The sequence below is a fragment of the Rana temporaria genome, chromosome 7, assembly GCF_905171775.1.
Source record: "Rana temporaria chromosome 7, aRanTem1.1, whole genome shotgun sequence".
Classification (NCBI taxonomy): domain Eukaryota; kingdom Metazoa; phylum Chordata; class Amphibia; order Anura; family Ranidae; genus Rana; species Rana temporaria.
The window spans coordinates 105,296,805-105,300,758 of NC_053495.1; the positions used below are offsets into that span (position 1 = coordinate 105,296,805).

Consider the following 3,954-nt stretch of genomic DNA (forward strand, 5'->3'; position numbering starts at 1 on the left):
GCACTTTGCAATATATTTATGGCTGCAAAAATATATTGCTAAATGCATTCAGAAGTGCATTTAACATATATTTATGAATATATTTGCAACATATTTCACAATGCATTCCAAAATATATGCACAAAATTGTAGCATTTCAAATATATGGCAATATATTTCGTAAAAATATATTAAGAATGTTTTTTTAAAATATATTTTAAATATAAATGTAAATGTACTTCTGAATGCAAAATTTTAAAAAATACATTCCTATTACATTTTGAAATGCTGTGCATTTATATATTGTATTTTATATATTGTAGGCCTATAAAACTAGCAAACATTTGGAAAAAAACAATAACACAGTACAATACACACAACTTTATTATCATGTAAATATACAAAAACTACAACACAGGGAATAGAAAGTGGTGTTAACTATGGTAAATGACATTAATGAGATAAAAGTTTGTGGTATTCTGCTGAGGTTCCTGATGTTTCCCTTCAGGTGATATTTCAACGCCGCAATTTTTCTCGTAACAGCGTCACTGATCACAGCTTATGAAGTCCCAGGAAACTTTGCCAAAGTAGCAGCTTTAAAAAGTAAATGGGAAATATTAGACTTATTAGATTTTCCCTGTGAATCAAAAGCCATATAAGACCCTTTTCACACTGCAGCGATGCTAAAGCTCCGGCAGTTTTGCAGTGTTTTTGTAGCACTTTTTAGGTGTTTTTTTTTTTTAAAGGGAAAAAGTCCAGTTTTTAATGCTCTTTTAGGGTGCTTTGGAAGCACTGCCCATTAATTTCAATAGGCAGGTGCGTTTTAGGAGCGCTATTTATAGCGCTCCCAACCCGCCCCAGATGCTGCTTGCAGGACTTTTTCTAATGTTGCGCAAGCGCACCGCCCCAGTGTGAAATTACTCATTGCACTGAAAGGGATGCAGTTTTATGAGCTTTTTAGAGGCTATTTCTAGCGCTAAAACGCCTGAAAACTGCCTCAGTGTGAAAGGAGTCTAACAGATGCAGCTGAGTAAATAAAACTAACAAAATTATGCATGTATAAAAACATCAAAATATTGTAGACTTTTCAAAAATCAGTATAGAAATCAACATCTTGCCTACAACTTGCCTTATTAGTTCAGACTACTACCAGACTGAGCAAGATATCTCATTTTGACACAACAGTCAAATAGGCTTACAGTCTACATGTCAAAGCTGATGTTTTCATAGGGTCTAACTGTACCTGCTTCTCTCCATCTGTCAGCCGCTTGGAGGCACCGCCTTAAAGGTTACTTTTTATTGAAGTGGTTGTAAAGACACAAGGATTTAGCCCCCCTATACTTACATGAGTCCCCTCTCGATGTCCACGAGAGCCTTGTCTCTCCAGGGACTTGCACTGCTGATTGGCTTTCTGTAGCGGTGGGAGCTATTGGCTTCCGATGCTATCAATCACAGCCAGTGAGCTAATTAGGAGATGGGGCCAAGGCAAGGCTCAGTGTGTGATTGGACACACAGAGCTCTGGTTCAGGAGCACTGGCATGGGACCTGAGAAGAGAAGGATCTGAGCTGCTCTGTACAAAAACCCTTACACAGAGCAGGTAAATAGGAGTAGGACATGTTTGATATTTAAAAAAAATATGTTTTAATGTTTTGGTACCAAAAGAAAACCTACCTGTTTAGGCCTTGAGTACGACACTTGACAAGGAGATGAGTTCAACTCTTCAGACAGGACAGAAGGTGATGCACACAATACACCCACACAGGATGAACTTCCACCATCATTCTTCAGTGCTATTAGCTGCGCTCTTGTGGTTTCAAAGTATCCATTATGCCAGGCAAATCTATGGAAATGCATAAAAACTTTTTAAGTAACATAATGGCCTATTTTCTCACTATATCCATTAATTTAATTTGTTAGAAATTGATGGAAAAATTTACTTTTACATAGGGTTTCCTCCAGTCTGCTGCTGACCCCCCCACTAGATCAAAAATATTCCAGGGGGGTTTCACCCAATGTAAAAGTAAGGATGTTCCACAAAACAAAAATCTTACTTGTGCATATAGTATGTAGTTACCTCAGTGCACTCACTGATACTATAATGAATAGTACAGTAAACTCCCAGTTACCCAACGATCCCCATTGGTACTGTTGTTTCTGGTTGCTTGAGAGCTAATAGTAACTCTCAAGCACCCATCTCCCATGGCACCCTGACCCCCTCCCACTTAGCAGCTAAAGGGGGTAGGGCTTGGGGGCAGGGTTTTACCACCCCCAAATTCACATGTGAATGAGCCTTAAAAGTGCTATTGCCAAATGCAACTAAGGGCTCATTCACAAGTGCGGTATGCAATGCTCCAATGCGCCTCTGAGAAATTCTGCAAGGTGGTGAGGAGGCAAAATGTTAACACCAATAATTGCAGTGAAAGGCACGTGATTGCAGCGCGGTAGTACGGCAATTATAGGTTTTAGTCAGGTGGGAGGAGGCAACATTGGAAGACACTGTGCCATGTGATCTTTGACTTCTCCCATGTTGTTCAGGTAGATCTCCACCTCTCTAAGGTTGCCTAACTCTGCCTTAAAACACTGTAGAATGAAAGGGCAAATGATTGGTCAAAGAGAAAATATAAAAAAAATAAAAATAACAAAGGCAGCAGTACTGGTGGAATAACACACAATAAATAGATAAAAAAATGAAAAGACTGCACCAATATAAAAAATTCAATTAAAAAAAAATTTCACCAATACCAATTCACATTGAAAGATTGGCATCCAGGGGCTGATATGCCAAAAACGGTGCACAATAATTAACCAAAACAAAAAATCAGAGTGCACAGAAAAATTAGTATATAAATTCACAAAATGAATGTCCAATTATATGTGTAAACAATGAGAGGTTAGTACGCCAAATCGGTGATCCCAAAATTGTATGCCAACAGCACACAATTGGCAAACCAAACCTCAAAAGTTCTTAATGACATCACCACAAAACTCAAACACTGATGACCAAATGAATAATGAAGGATGATGCAGATATGATAATCAGATACAGTGCCAGTTGAATGCAGTGATATAAAAAAATGGAAGGTGCCCACCACCGTAATTAAGTTGTCCGCTTACCAAAGGCAAGTTGTCTCAGTTGTCGGTTTTCTTCTTCCAAGTGCTTATTCCGGTTTTCCATTCACCAGTTGTCAGTCTTGGTCAGGTGCTTTGACAGCGGCTGGCGACCCATCTGTCAGAATCCAAAAAATAAAAAAAAATGTAGCTTCCCACCTCCACACCCCCCATCCACACACACACACACCCCATCCACCCCCCCCACACACACCCCCATCCACCCCCCCCACACACACACACACACACACACCCCAGACACCGCTAACCTCCTTCTGCACAATTTATTTGATGGCAGCTGAATGTAAACAGCAGGCAGTGGGGGAACCATAGCCAGACTGCCATTGGCTGTTTCAATTTTAAAATTAGGCTGACTATTGCGCCCCGTTCCCACTGCCTGCTGTCAATCAGCAGAGGAAGACCTGAAGAAGAATGTTCTCCTTCAAATCCTCTCCTTTGCTGATTGACAACAGGCAGTGGGCGGGTGTAATAGCCCACTAGCTATTGGCTACTGCAATTTAAAATAGTCAATAGCAACCTGGCTATTGATTCCCCTGCTATCTGCTCTTTTTTCCTGTATTCTGACAGTGGCCAGTGGCTGTTAGAATACAAAAAAAGGCCTAGGTGTCAACTGATATCAAGCTACTTCTGGGGCAGCTGGATGTAAACAGAATATCAGTACCTCATATTGTTATCGGCCTGAAAGGTGGCCCATAATTGGTATCTGTATGGAAAAATCCATATCTGTTGGCACCTAGTAGCAGGGCAGATAATATGCAAAAGGGGAGGGAGACATAAAACATTGGTAGCACTGTGCCCTGACATTATAATGGGGTATATTTACTAAAGGCAAATCCACTTTGCAC

General features: G+C 40.1%; 1 long non-coding RNA gene across 1 annotated transcript; it reads right to left on the reverse strand.

Moving 5' to 3' along the window:
- Positions 1-534: 534 nt before the first annotated feature.
- Positions 535-3,220, reverse strand: LOC120944839. The gene is made up of 3 exons (XR_005750497.1): positions 3,095-3,220; positions 1,652-1,820; positions 535-573 (listed from the first exon to the last, which is right to left on the reverse strand). It is a non-coding gene; the product is annotated as an uncharacterized LOC120944839 (long non-coding RNA).
- Positions 3,221-3,954: the final 734 nt, after the last annotated feature.